We start from the raw sequence: 14139 nt of genomic DNA, 5'->3' as shown, positions 1-14139 counted from the left end.
CTTTAGAATAAATATTCTTCTGATATTGCTCCATTGCAGGTATTTCTACTGAAAGAAAATTCTGAAATTTCAAAATGGCAGAGTCTTCAAGAAGTGGAAATACATTGGTCGAGAGGAAGCGTAAGATCCCAAACTGCAGAGGTAAAATGAGAATCGATGCCAGCTTAGAACTTGCAAAAGAAGTTGAAGCAAACAGTAGGGTTTTTTAGACATCAGAACTAGATGAGAGCGAGGAAAGTCACTGTGTCATTGGCTAGAGGGAGGATGAGTTTAAGGATAGCATAAATGCTTTCAAAAAATTAGATGATTTTGTGCCTCAGTGTTCAATTTGGACAATGACTCTGAACTTGGATGGGAGAAAATTGGCTTTATGGAAGTGAATTTGGAAGGATGGAAATGATGCCTTTAGAGGTAGAAGTAAAAATCAAAATCAAGGAGTGCTGTTTCAGGGGATCTGCGTCACTGTAGTCTGAAGGAATTGGCATTTGAAACTGCATTTCTACTTGAAGGATATTTAGGAATATGTTAAAGTGGGAGTGGTATGCGAAATTTCAGACATGATTCCTATATTTAAGATAGGAGAAAACTGTCATCTAGTTAAGCATAGGCATATTAGCGTGACATCAGTAGCATGCAAGGCATTGCAGTGATTTTGGAAAGAAGAGCAATAGAAAACACAGCAAATGGAAGACGTGGGATAACACACAGTATCGGTTTACCAAAAGCAGATTTACTGGATTATCTTGATAATCTTTCTTTAGATTATCCTGATCTTTTTAGACAAATAAAATGGCAATAGATGTGATGTATATACACTGCTAGAGAAGCATCTGACACAGAGCTACACGGAGAATCATTTGACTGGAAAAGATGAAGATTAGGCCTAGAATTGTAAAATGGGTTGGAACTGGCTAAAGCAGATAACAGATGATGCTGAAAGAAGAAATACCAAGTTAGAGGGAGATAAAAATGGAGTTTCTGAAGGCACAGTCTGGGGACCTATATCCGTTAATATTTTCATTAATCAACTAGGCACAAAAAGAATAAAAACCTGCTAGAGAAATGTGCTGATGGCTGAAGTTGGGAGGGATTGTCAATAGCAAGGAGGCTCAGAGCATACAGAAAAATAGAATATCCTAAAGGACTGGGGAAATATAAATGGGATTACATTCAATGGTTCAAGTAGCAAGGTCACGTAGCTTGGGACTAATGACAATTTCTAATATAAGGTAAGGCTTGTCAGTTGGAACAATACAGGAGAATTGGGCATATATTTTGGCACTATTTCAAAAGAAGGATTTCTAGTTGAGATAGGGAAGAATTAATGACCTGAAGAAAGCTTTGGTAAGACTTCTGCAGGAATATGGTGACTAACTGTGACCACCTGTGTTTGAAAGAAATTCATCCTAGAAAGGTGAATAGTTTGATTTGTTCATGGATTGTGCCTTAGCGTCCTGAAGGCCTCAAAGAAACATCCATAAACATCACAGGAGTGAAGAGGAACATTTTAAGCTTTGACAATATTGTTACATAAACAAATAAGTGCAAACTGCTCGTTAGTAATTTACCCTGTATTTTAGAAGGGTTACTAATGAAAGATATGAGTTTCTGGAAGAGCCTTCAACAGGAGCAGTGGCGAGAACCCCTCTGACTAATTCAGTGGTGGAAATGGGTTTGTCCGAGGGATTCAGCAGCATGTCTGCATGCGGTAGCTGCAGACTGGGCTTCGTGGCTCAGTGGGCTGTTCCCGTTCATTCTGATTCCACATTAATACAAAACCATTTCATTTTTTAACCCCATACAAACCTCTGATCGAGAGCAGGATTATGACACTTCTGCAGCTTTAGCAAGCAGACTGGGGTGGCAAGGAGATCCTCCAGCCCTAGCAAATTTGGGATCTGGGGGGGGGGGGGGAATGTTTTACCTATTCCCTTAGCACTGAGAAGCAAAGGGAAGCAATCAACTGTACTCCATAATGAGCTGAAATGGAGCTGCTCATAAATAAGAAGTGGGTTTCCCCAGGTGTTCGGTTGACTAGTCGTTATTTTAATCCAAAATGTTTAGCTGAAAATATTGGCTTCTCATTGACAAATTGAATGCCTTCCCTTCCCCCAGCCATTATGTTTTCTGTGTTTCTGCTCATATTTCTTCCATTTCCCTTATTCAATTTGTCTAGCAGAATGAAATAAAAACATGCTGACATTTTCAAGGAAATCAGATACTTCCCATGAAAGTTTTGATGGAAAATTTTCAGAGAGCCCTGAGGCTCAGGGGCTGGTTGCGTCGGGGTGTGGCCAGCTAAATCTGCTGCCTGAATCAGTGGGGGCAATGCCTTAGCATCCGTTAGACCTTTCAGGTGATTTACTTCTGAGAGGGAAACATCTTTCTTGGGGAGCCCCGTGCTGTGGGTGGCACCAACTGCTCTCGCAGCAGCTCTGGCTGACCTTGCTGCGAGTGGTGCAGAAGGCTGAGCCCTGGCTGCCTCCACCCTCCCCTCCCTCCCCCTCGCACTGCGGAGGCACATGAGAACTGACCACAGCGTAGCCCTAAATGTTTTATTTTTAACTTTTGCCAGACAACACGTGTATCCAAGGCCAAACAAAAAAAGCCGGAGAATGGGGTATAAGTGCTTGTCAATGTCAGACCTGATCATTGTCAAACAGGGGCTGGATTCTGCAGCTACGCTGCATGCAGCGCTCCTGTTTCCTTCAGTGGTGCTCCCAAGCCACAGCGATGAATGCCTAGAGAGATGGATAAAGGCAGGCAGACATAGATACAGACTGACAGAATCAACCCCCAGATGGAGGTTGCTTGAATTTACCAGAAATTAAGATGCTGTACTGCTTAAGAAAGAGTTCCATGATCTCATTAAGTCTCTTTTGTGTCTCTCTTTTCATTTTGTCCTCCACTTTTCTACAAAAAAAGAAAAAGAAAAAAACCCACATACACACACAAAAAAAATCCCAACAACTTTGTGTCATTTTCAGATTGAATTAGAGGAAAATTGCCTATGGACTAAATAAAATGTTTGTGTACTTTTCTACTAGCAAAGTCCTACACTGACGGCTTGTGTTTTTTAAAGGAGACGAAAATGCAGCATGTCACAATAATGGCATATAGTCTAACTTTCTCTTGCAAATCAGGACTTCTTAATATTTTCCTTTTAAATAAAAATGCCATTTATCATTATCAAATGAAGTGTTAATGGAATCAGCTCATACACAAACTCATGCATATATATCTATAAATAAATATAATATATACATAAAAAATCCTTACAGCAGAGAATGATCAAGCACCTTGTCAGCAATCCATATTATATTCGTTAATTTGATTCCTGCCAAAAAATCACTTAAGTGAGACCTTCTGATTTCTTTCTTTAACGCTTGAGGCTCCTTTCATCCAGGCAGTGTTTATTAACCTATTTCTGGAAATCAGCATAAGCACAAGCTATATTTAATCTGTTCTTTTCATGTTTTTTTTTTCCTTTTCTTTTTCTTCTTTTTATTTTTATTTCTCTTTTGTGTGCGTGTTTGCGTTTGTTTTGTTTTTAATTCCAGTGTAAGAATTAGATACTGAGCATTGGCCACTATTAAAAAACCACAACTTCGAATAGTGAGAACTGAAATAATAAATACTAAGGTTCATTGTGCGTGTTTATATTTTTTGGGGGGGTTCTGATTCCAGTTTAGTTCCTGGACTAACGGTAATGGCAGCGGGAAAAGTATACTCACATGAAGAGTAATACTGGGACCTGATGGCTGAGCTTTGGGGTACAGCTTCAAAGCTCTGCACTCTTCTCCCAGTTTTGCTGGTAGCCCAGTTATTTTCAATGGCAGATCTCTCACCTGTATGCCTCTGGGCATCCCCCATCTGAAAAGTGGGTGTAAAATATTAAACTCCTTACTGAATTTGAAGTCTGGGATGACTTGTTGAATGTTAGAGACTGACTCAACCCTGAATTCTTTGACAGAACCCAAAACAAATATGGTTTGCTCGAGCCACTCGGTTCAAGCACATTCCTGAAAGATGTTGTACCTCACAAGAATCACTCGGATTTGTGTATGTTGGTAAATAGAGTGGGTAATAAATCTTTGTAGAATTTATTGCTCCGCCAATATCCGTCTTGGCAATATTAAAAGATATGCATGTATGCTTATGAATTTTATTTCTCTTCAAAGGTGCTAGCTCCTTGCACTAACAATCACAGCTATGACTTGATAGACTCCTCTTTACCTGTCATGCCTGTAGAAATCTCCAGAGAATTAGAATTCTCATTAAGTGCTCTGGAAAGCAGAATTTAATCAAATGTATGCCAAAGCTCACAGTTAAAAAATATGCAACTATAAATTGCATTTCTGTAAAGTTGCTGCAGTCCTACAGTGACCACTGAAGTCTTTTTTATTTATCGTACCATGAATACAGAATAGATAAAATTAAATCCTCCATAATCAATGGCTCCAATTTACATGCTTTACTTGTCAAAGTGACTTTCTCCAGTCCCCACAAAATGCTATATAATGTGACATCTCACAAGTCTTCAGGAACACCCTAAGATGAATCTGAAAGATAAATATTGCAGTTGTGAGTCTTTCTGTCATGACTCAAATAATTTTAAAATTGCTAAGATGTATTCCTCTAACAATGTTAAAATTGTTCTAATGCAGGATAAAATGGTAGTTTTAGTCTCTGTAATTTTTATAGCAGCTTGTAATTTCCTTGCACTCGTTACATTTCTCAGCTCAGGAAAGATTACAGGAGAAAACATTTTCACTGGAAAGTCTGACTCTGTTGCTCATCTTCCCTGTGAAGAATATACCCAATATTTAGAATCTAAGAAGGCTTTTACAAGTTGTTTGGTGCTGTAAGTGTCAAAGTTAGACCATTTGATTTGGAATAGTGTCATTTCTGGAGTCCGTTAAAGGGATAAATACGAGCCCACCTCCTGGTTTCTCCCCAAAACAGCCTTTTATGAACACTGATGCACTCATTTGGCTCTATTCTGTTTGGGGCCACTCACCAGCAGGCTGGGAGATTTTTGAGAAGTGTGAAATATCAGAGTGAAATATTCGTGTTCTGGGTTTCTGCTTTGAATCAGTTTTAAGTCCCCAAATTAGAAGAGCTATGATTGCCGCAGAAGGGTTTTTTAGAAGTGCTTGAACAGTAAAAACCCTCAAAATGCAGGTACCTTATGTGTACTGAGATCTGACAGAGTGCTGTTGACATATGTCACTATCGTTAAATACATGGCACTGAAACTTGAGCTTATTTGTAGCTGTGTAACACAGTTATCCTTTCAGGCTGTCTTTGGGTTAGGGTGCTGTTTTGACTGTAGCTGTGGTGACATGACAGAGGGGAAGAACAGATATTTTCTAGATAAGCTGATAAAGGAGGAGAAGCAGAGTCGTCCTTCAGGCTCATGGAGAGATTGGAAGAGGAGGAGGACGAAGTGGTGTTCAGAGAGACAAGGATGGAATTGTTGCACCAAGTCACACTGAGTCTGGGTCACAAAAAAGCGTCTACAGATGATGATGCTCTGTCAGGCTGCACACCTACAGCCGCTGTACCAACACTGCGTTTTTCCTGTGGTTGAGCTGGTGAGGATGCATTTCAGAGATGGGTACCTGCATGGGTTTAGGTGTGTCATTCTGGCAGGCACAAAGGACTGTGCACAACTGTATTGCTCCAGGGTGAATCCATGGAAGACTGCGCAGACCGTGAAGGAGGATGCTCTATGGAGACCTGCCAGTATGCAGGGGAACATTTTGGCTTTATATCCAAGGGGACAAACAGGCAAACTCTCTGATTTCATGGGACCTGATTTCATGGGGCCTGCTGACTGCCCCGTGCCTCTCACTGTCCCTTTGGGAACCACCTGGTTTTCCTGGACAGTGAAGGATCAGTTATGCTTCATGTCAGCGGTTGGTGGAGAATTCCCTGCACCCCTCTCCCATCTTATCTATCCCCAAAACATTCAGGACAATAACCTGTGCAGTCACTGACCTTTTCTCATTCTCTGGCTGCCAGGACTGGCTCTGAGACACAGGGCCTAAATCACAAACGTAGAGAAGAACAAATCTGGCCTAAAGCTGCCTGTGCCTTTGTACCCTCAGCTTTCTTGGAGGTAGAGCCCAGACACACACCTTTGTTTTTCAAAGGCATATTGCTGGTGCACCAGTTCTGCAGTACCCTAGAGGCCAGCCGGACGGAGAGCTCAGAGCTAAAGTCAGCCTCTTTGTTTGAAACCATGTCTTTTTAGCTCATATTCCCCATTCTTAGTGTCTGAAATTCTATAATTAAAAATTAAGACAAGTGGATAACACAAACTTTTGAGCTAGAAACTGAGAGCTAGGCCTCCCTCCCTGCCCACTTAAAAATGCCGTATATATTTTGTTCTTGTAAAGAGCTGTGGGATACAGCATCACCTCAATTGTAACGAAACAGCAAAGAAATTCCACATTGGGAAAGGTTTTCTGAGGGTATATTCTCAGTTACTGCTGAAGATTAAAAATAACCTTCTCAAGCAATAAATTGGTTGAGACAGTAACAGGACCAAAATCATAGTGAAATCTAGTAATGAAATATTAATGCTACCATGTTAAGCTGGGAAAATCATAAAAATTCATTTTGCAGAGCTGCGTAGATCCTATTTCTGGTGTCCTGAGCTGGCTGGATTTTAGCGTGCAGCGCTTTCTACTTGTGTCTCGTTCCTCTACAAAGTTCCTATTAGCAGAAAAGATGACCAAACTCTTAAGCCATGTAACTGCTTCAGGAAAGCAAAGAAACCCTGTTGGAGAACATGCCAGCAGCTCTCTAGAATTGGAAGGCATGTTGTGAGTGACACAAAGAGAGCTGTCACGTACCTGGCACTTTGCTTTACCGTGCCACTAAATGGCCATTGTAGAGCCGTGGCAGACGTATGAGGGGATTTCATTTCTAGGGCAACACTGTTTTGCGTGAAACTGAAATTAGATAAAAACTAGGTGTAAAGGTATGTTTGAATTTCAGTTCGTGCTTGATCTTTGTGTGCCGAAAGGACCTCCCTCGGATACTCAGTCTAGCTGCAGGCTTTCTTTCAGGCCCTGGAACCTGCAGCTTTCAGAAGTCAGGCCAATTTAAATTGTGTAGATTTTGCTGCTTTACATAACCTGTTTGAATTCTGTAGGTTTAAAAACCTGCAAGGTAAATAGCTACATTCTGCATATGCCTGTCCTACTGACTCGGGCCGGAGCTTTCATGTCACACAGTTAAACAGGGTGGAGGGAGGAAGACTTGCAAGGTGCAGCCACGTGCCACTGACCGTGCGTGGGGCTTTCCAGAGCAGGGGTGGCTCATTCACTTTGCAACCAAGGTAACTGCTTTATTGGTGTCCTTTGTCCTCCAGCTTGTGTCAGCTACTGTCCCTTTCTGAGACACTGCCGAGCAGCCATGCATTATTAGCAGTGGCCATAGCTCAGCTAGAGGTGGCTGCTTTGAGCTCATAAATGTGAGGGGGACTGCATACTTATTTTGTGACACTGGCTGGAGAGAGGGGTATGAACCTTGCAGTCAGACTGGCATCATGTGCCCAAGAAAAATCATGCCTGGAGTCACACTTGGGCATGCTGAGGCACCAAATGGAGGAGCCCAGGCAGCTTCCCTTGGAGAGAGAGGTGCGCCCTCGGGAGTCTGGATCTGAGCAAGACAAGCTGGAGAAGCAGACCTCACCACAGCATCCACACCTGATGCATCTGGTGGAGAGACAGAGGCGTGGTACCTCCAGAAAACCAAACCTGGATGAAGCTGAACCTGAGATAGAGTCTTCAAAGGGGTACCCAAACCCACAGGGCTGGCCTCGTGCCCAGGACAGACATGGAGGCCTGGAACTGAGCTGCTCTAAAGGGACGGGCTGCATACACCAGCAGCTTGTTCCAGTGACCAACATCCCCCTTCCACCCCTCGCCCCAGGCCTGGACCTTTCCTGGTGCCTGACAGCTACTGAGTTTCAAGGCTGAATTACCTCCAGGACATCAATATGGTGTGTTTATTTTTTATTTTATTTTATTTTTCTCTACTGAATCCAAGGGTTTGCTCCCCTTGAAGTCTCAGAGGAGGACTCATTCAAATCAAATACAGAGCTGCTTTGCTGCCTGCGTGCCAAGGATAAGAAAGCTAAAAAAATAAAAATCCCAGCAGCGTCCAGAACTATGCCCGTGAGCATCACCTCGTAGCCCTGGTCCCTGGGCGCACGCAGACCTCGCTGGCCTGGATTTTGCCATTTACTGCAGGCGCGAGCCTTGCGGAGCTGCCGAGGGGACACTGCAGGGTGGCTTTGCTGGGCGCGTGTGCCCCAGGGCAGTGCCTCAGCATGCCGATACTCTCATGTGAGTACTGAAAGGCAGCAGAGAGCATAATCTGTTTTAATGGCTCCTTCTGCTGCTGCCGAATAGCTCCCTAGTTTGGATTACTTCTGCTGCAGGCACGATTAGTCAGCAGTTGACAGGGCAGGGGGTCTCAGTGGGGAGTCCATCGCTGGCTAAGAATAGGAGCCAGATAAACATTATTTTCTGGCTTATTGGGAGAAAAGCTTGCAGAGAGCAGAAAGTTTGTCCCTCGCTGTTTTCCTGGGTAGGGGTGCAGTCTTGAAGGCGATGAGACAAACACTTGAGGATGGCTGATAGCACTGGAGTGCAGAATAAACAAGGAAATGATACTGGATCCCAAGGCATGGGAAAAAAAAAAAAAAAAAAAAAAAAAAAAAGGCCTGCTAAAGAGAGCTCAATATCAGATACATTTTGGAAGAAAAGCTTCCTGAAAATATGCGAAGTCACTAAAACAAGGTCTGAAAGGATGCACAAATGGTTCTCACCTCCTTCCACCGGAAAGAACCGGGCATGTTGAGGGAATGCTTGTTCGATGTTTGCCTTTGAATAATGAAACAAAATATAATGGTCAGTGAAGTTAAGCCATTAAGGGAAAATCAGCTCTGTTTCCACCGGAAGGCAGCCTGGATTACCCTGCAACACCGAAGCCATCTGTAGTTCCCACATCGATTTTCTTCTCCACGGCACCGAACATACAAAATCAGCAGGCGCCTTTGAGTGCTCTCTCAGCTGCATGGAGAAAATAGATAAAAGCCCTCTGGGCCTCCTGTATGTCCGTGTGCAGCCTCACCTGCGTGACACCTGGCTGTGCCCAGCACAGAAAGAAGCACAGGCAAGCTGGGAAGCCTGCTGAATCGGCATATTTGCCGTGGAGGAGGAAAGACTGCCAGGAAGCAGTGACCTGACTCTTTCTGCAATGCACCGGCGTGTAGCCTCCCAACAGGAGCAGCTTTGTTTTGTGCCAGCATCTCGGAGACGGAGGAGACTGTGCCCAATTCAGTGGAAATAAAAGGCAACCTCCTCTTTTTGTTATTTGCTGCTCTAGTGGAAACTCTGCTTCCCCTGATCCACTGCAAAATACTGTTTTCGCTTTCCAGGCAGCTACAGTTTGGGCCTTTGCAAGAGAAAATACCTGTTTAAGTGCCTTGGAAGGCACAGCAGCTTCTTCGCCGCACCTGATGTTTCATTGCATCTGACCTTGCCCTGACCAGGCGATGGCAGCAGCTCCGGTTACACCAGAGGCAGCCCACGGCACTTCCAGATGCTGGAAAGCTCCATTTTTATCAGTCAAGCAAAGGCTGAGCAGCACACGGCGGTGCCTGTGTCCCTCCTTTAATTAGACACTCCAAGAAGTGAGAATAGCATCAAATAAGGTGAGGTCCCGCTATTAATAACTAGCAATTTATATAGATGCTTAAAAAAAAGATCCAAATAAAAACCTGCCAGCTTCAGATCAGAGACAAAAAGAGCCTTTTATGTTTCTGAGCTCTCAAGGCAGGGAGTAAGTCCACCTCACAAAGCCACGACCGAGCTCTCGCCAGCCTTTGCATTCAGCATTGCTGCGACTGGTCACGTAGCAGAGGGTGAGGCTGCCACGACCTGCCCGTCCCACACAGCACCCACGGCCCCTAGAAAAGCCACTGCTTTTACGAGGAGGCAGCGAACCCATCGGGACCCCCTGCCCGGGAGAGAAGCCCACGGGAGACTGCGTGTCCCCTTTGCCCTTGGTGCTGGGAAGAAAGGCAGTGTGCTGCCCGGATGGCAGCGGCCACCCCATCCTGCAGAAAGCCACAAATGTCAGAGGGTGATGATGAAGTGTGAATTCAAAGGTTAGTCCCTTTTTCCCCATAGCTGTAAAGGAGGGAATCGCTACCTTCTGAGATGGATAGCACCATTCCTCAGACAATGAGAGCTCAGTCCCTTGTACGGTGCCAAATCATCTGGACTTTTATCTCCCTGTCCCTGTGCAGGAGACAAATCCAGGCCTGCTGGTGCTTGGGAAGGGGGATGGGGAAGAAGTTATTAGGAGGAAATTTTTGAAGCATAAACAAAATTTCAGCAAAAGGTTGTTCCTGCCATGACATGATTATAAATGAGATGATCAGCCACAAAGAACATTATTTTTCATGGCTTTAGGAAAACGACGCTTCTGGTCTGGTGGTAGAAGTAAAAAATTTAAAGGGAAAGGGAGGGGGTTCCTTTAAAAATTCCAGATATTTTAATTAATGCCAATAGCATTAAAATATTATGGCTTGAGATGCTTATGAAAAGTCTCTTTTATTCATTAAATTTCCCAGACCCAACATAATTAGAATTCTTAACATTCGTGATCTCTCGGCGTTGGCTTCCAAAATTAATGGTCTGAGTAATTTCTTACAGCAGAAGAACTGAGTTTCAAAATAAATGTATTGTGGTAGTAAACATCAGCTTTTTGTAAAGGCAGGGTGCATCATCTAACAACAACTTTGGAGAAGAAGAACACCCTCCATTTTCCCTCGCCCAGATTTCCATATTCAAAGGACATATTAAAAGACCGGAATTTCCCATATGCAAAATTCAGGAACTCCCTGAACAGAAGCTGCTTGCACCACTGGTGCACGCAGATCCCGTTGCAGTTTTAGTGTCACAGGTTCTTACTGCAGGTTGCAGCTTCATGTGTCGGGGAAGTTGAGGGGGCTGTGAGGATGCAGCAGGCATGGGAAGGGTCCTGGTTCAGACGGCTGACTGGTGCCCTGCAGAACTGGCTGCCGCCCAAAGCCTGCGCTGTAAGCCTGGGAAGGTTGCTTAACCCAGACGTTTTGCATGGCGGTGCTAAATGTGTGCTGTTCTTTTTGGCATCTGATTTCCAGGACGTGGAGCACTCCCAGCTGCAGCTCCTGCTGCTGGGATGTGAACCCAGAAGAGCCACACGGTGATGGGGGCTGGAGAAGCTGCTGCTGCCTGCTGAGCAGGGCAGGATCGCACTGATCTTCTGGCAGCCTCCTGACGGTGACACTCAGGATGCAGGAGCCCATTCCCGGTCCTGGAAAGCCAGCAGGGATGATGGGTGCAAATCACTCTGCCTTCTCTGCATCTCATCCTTGTTCCAGATTTCCGTCTTTGCCTGGCTGATGCCAATCCCCACCATTTAGGTTCATTTCCCAAGGCTCAGTCCCCTTCTCTGTTCAGCACCAGGCTTCCCACCCCTGCATTATTGCTTGGTCCCCCTCTCTTTGCACAGCCCATCAGTTAATGTATCCCTGATAACCCACGGTGGCAGGTGCGTGAGCCTGGGCTGCAGGCAGTGCTGCAAGGGGATGAGCAGCTCACATTGGGGCTGGAAGGGGCTCCCCCGTTCTGGATGAGCTGAAGGGCAAGATGAGCACAGCAGGACAGCATCTGCACAGTTTTTAGAGTTCCCATGGCAGAAAGTCTTTACTGAAGAAGTCAGGTTGATTTTTTTTTTTTGTTTTTCAAATGCTCTCACTTGGCCACACTTGCTTGGACTTCCACAGCAGTAACGAAAGGCTCATCCTTAATACAAAGGTCACAAGTTGACTAAATTTCTGCTCCCCTATCCAAAGCGTGAGGAGACGTGGTGCATCTTAAAGAAGCGGATGTCAGTTCTTTTTCTCTTTTACCATTACAAAACAGTGCATTGTTCCCTGGCCTTGCCCTTGGGAATAGTTATATTGTTTTGGCTGAAGCTTTCCAAAAAAATTCAGCCTGAGGCAGATGCCCAGGATGGAAAATGACAAGTTACTGGTCAAAATATGACAGTTATAAGCAGCTGAAAGTAGGGGCTTGTAATTGGAAATGTCAGATGGTCTTGACAATAGGCAGTGCTACCAGCCCACCAACCTCAGGAAGTTTGCTCAGGATTTCATGTGTAGGGAGAGGCAATGTGTGCTCCTCCTCGTCGTCTCGGTAATTTCATACATCACAAAAAGGAGCAGCTGTCTTTCCTGGGTGTTAAAGCACAGCAGGCGCTGCACTTCTGCTGCCACCACCGTTGTCCCCTGTTCCCTGCCCCACAGCCCCGTCAGCATCGCTGATGCTCTCAGCACCCCCCCCCAGCTGCAAGTCCCTTGCGTTTCTGTTCCCTGGTACCTGTGGGCTGGCACCTTGCAGCTCTCCGCCAGCTTTATCACCTGTCCCTTTGGCTTGAGAGGAGCACTTCTGAAGGCTCCAGGCACTGCTCGCCCCGACCCAGCCGGTCCCTCCCCGCCGCTGAGCCACCTCCCGGGGGCAGATTCCCTCTCCCTGGCTCGGGGACAGCCACCCTGCGCTGCAGGCTGTCGCTGCACTTTCATTAAGTTTATATTTAACTTCCCCCCAGCAGCTGGGACCAGGAGGAGTACGTCAGTGTCTCAGAGCTGGAGCACGACATTGAATTACCTTGTTGGTTTACCTGGCCATAACAGCAAAGGAGATCCCAGCGCTATAGTTAAGAGTTTGTCAGCATTTCCATTACAAACCTCCTCTTCTCAAGAGGTTTTAAGTTAGCTGTAAAAATCTGTTCCAATGCACAAACTTAGTTTATAACTTGGTGTAGAACTATATTTTATCTTTTAATATTGGAAAATACACACAGTTAGTTCAGAGTGAAGTACAGACGTATGTACCAAAGAGGTACTGGTCTTAGGCGGAGAGCAACCTGTTCAGCATCTTCTCTTCTTTTTAATTTAGCTGACAAATATTATTACTCTGGCCATTTTCATAGATAAGATATTGCAGTCTGACATTCTCTTTCATTACAGGCACACGAACTCCTCTAATATATGTTAATGTGATCATTCACAAGTGCAGCCCAGTCAGTGTGGAGGAAACCTAAGAGGCCTGGCACAAAGGCTGCTTGCCCTTCATTTCCCTTTATTCCACGCACTGATTCAAGGACACTTCACTCATGCTCTGAAGAAGCAAAGTCTTCGACCAGCTGCCTGGCAGGGAGGACTTGGCAGCTGTGTCGTCACGGGTCTCTCTGCCCTGGCCTGCAGGGCAAGCAGGCACCAGAGGCACAGCCTCCTTCGGGTGCCCTCTCCTGCCTGACCCGGTCCCCAGGGCCTCTCCTTCCCTCCTCGTCCTCGGCCTGCCAGGTGCCGTGGGCAGGGGGAGAAGGGTGGTGGAGAAAGAGCTGGCTCTCAGCTCCCACCGGGGTCCAGCTGACGATTTGTGGTTTCTCTAACCAAATGTCCCTTGCTGTCCTGGTGCAAAGAGGCTGGGTCAGTGCCCGTCGGAGGAGCAGCGGTATTTCAGGTCACCTAAAGAGCCGACCCAGGGATTACATCTTCGGCTGGCGGAGGGGGGGGGGGTTGAACTCAATACCAAAAAGCACCATTCCCACATGGTTGGCATGGGAAGGAAGCCCCTTGTCCCAGAGCCTCCATCCTCCTGAGGCAAGGTGGGGACTGGGGTGAGTAGGATATGCCATGCAGGGAGCCTCCACACTCAGTGTCAAATAAATGTTTTCCCTAGAAATTTTCTCTCTCTCTCTCTCTATTTTTTTTTTTTGTTTGTTTTCAGACAAATTACTCTCTAAGTGTTAAGGAAAAGTATTTTTTTCCAGCCTTTCTGGCTTTAGAAAACTCGTGGCAAGGCAGTCCAGGCCCTGGAGGCCCAGAAGTGCTCCCATTTTCTTGTCGTGGCTGCACTGCTGCTGCTGAAGTGACTCTGAGAAAGCAACTTTTTGTTAGCTAGGCTGCCTGGTTGCTTTTGCTTCCCCTCCCAGCCATTCCGTGTTCCCCTTTTCTTGCTGCCCTCTCCTTGGTACTACTGCTGAACACCAGTCATGGTTTGC

General features: G+C 45.4%; 1 long non-coding RNA gene across 1 annotated transcript in view; it reads left to right on the top strand.

Annotated features, from left to right (window-relative positions):
• Window positions 1-14139, top strand: part of LOC106033032 (uncharacterized) — a 160591-nt gene that overhangs the window by 140198 nt on the left and 6254 nt on the right. Inside the window, exon 5 of the long non-coding RNA XR_001205155.3 lies at window positions 40-141. This is a non-coding gene — a long non-coding RNA (uncharacterized lncRNA). The remainder of the gene's footprint in view (window positions 1-39; window positions 142-14139) is intronic.

Source organism: Anser cygnoides, chromosome 8 (genome assembly GCF_040182565.1).
Source record: "Anser cygnoides isolate HZ-2024a breed goose chromosome 8, Taihu_goose_T2T_genome, whole genome shotgun sequence".
Taxonomy (NCBI): domain Eukaryota; kingdom Metazoa; phylum Chordata; class Aves; order Anseriformes; family Anatidae; genus Anser; species Anser cygnoides.
The sequence above is the reverse complement of the archived record's forward strand: the minus strand, read 5'-3'. Positions and strand labels throughout refer to the sequence as shown.